The sequence below is a fragment of the Phoenix dactylifera genome, chromosome 14 (assembly GCF_009389715.1).
Source record: "Phoenix dactylifera cultivar Barhee BC4 chromosome 14, palm_55x_up_171113_PBpolish2nd_filt_p, whole genome shotgun sequence".
Taxonomy (NCBI): Eukaryota; Viridiplantae; Streptophyta; class Magnoliopsida; order Arecales; family Arecaceae; genus Phoenix; species Phoenix dactylifera.
In genome coordinates this window covers 16,837,585-16,838,433 of record NC_052405.1, presented here as the reverse complement: position 1 = coordinate 16,838,433, position 849 = coordinate 16,837,585, and the positions used below count along the sequence as shown (strand labels likewise).

Genomic DNA, 849 nt, shown 5'->3' with positions numbered 1-849 from the left:
GGTATTCGAGTATGGATCGTTATAAGATTTTTGGTAGGAGTTCATAGCATTTGCTTGATCGTGCAAGACTTCTTTGAATGCCGGTATGGTGGGACAATCTGTAGTAGTATGACCCGACATATCGCAGATACCACAACACTCGTTTCTAAGCTCTATAGTTTTGACAGGCTCAACCTTCCTAAGCTCAATTTCTTCTACCTTCCTAGTGAGGGCTGCCATTTTAGCATGAAGATCATCCTCAGTTGTGAGGTTGTAAAGGCCTCCCTGTACAGAGCTAGTAGGCTTAGGCAAAGACTTGTTGTTTCTATCCCCGTTATCCCAAAGTTGGGCAGTCTCAGCAAGGGAATCCAAATACTCCCATGCCTCATCAGGTTGTTTTTCTAAGAATCTACCATTGCACATGGTCTCTACAAACTGTTTCAACTGTGGAGATAAACCTTCATAAAAGAAGCTAATGGTTCTCCAAGTTTCGAACCCGTGATGAGGGCATGAGAGAAGAAGGTCTTTAAATCTTTCCCAACATTCATAAAATGTTTCATTATCTTTTTGTTGGAAATTGCTAATATGTCTTTTTAAAAAGTTGGTCCTTTGTGTGGGGAAGAACTTCTTTAAAAATTCTCTCTGCATATCTTGCCAATTTCTTATTGATCTAGGTCGCAAAGAGTTTAGCCATGTTTTGGCCTTATCCTTTAGAGAGAAAGGAAACAATGTCAACTTGAGGACATCCTCGGTGACATTTGGCACTCTAAATGTAATGCTCAATTCTTCAAAATCCTTTAAATGAAGATACGGACTTTCGGACTCTAACCCATGAAACTTGGGCAGCAATTGGATTACCCCTGGTTTGAT

At 40.3% G+C, this 849-nt stretch overlaps 1 non-coding gene across 1 annotated transcript; it reads left to right on the top strand.

Moving 5' to 3' along the window:
* Positions 1-472: 472 nt before the first annotated feature.
* On the top strand, positions 473-582 carry LOC120113214. The gene has a single exon (XR_005515015.1). It is a non-coding gene; the product is annotated as a small nucleolar RNA R71 (small nucleolar RNA).
* Positions 583-849: the final 267 nt, after the last annotated feature.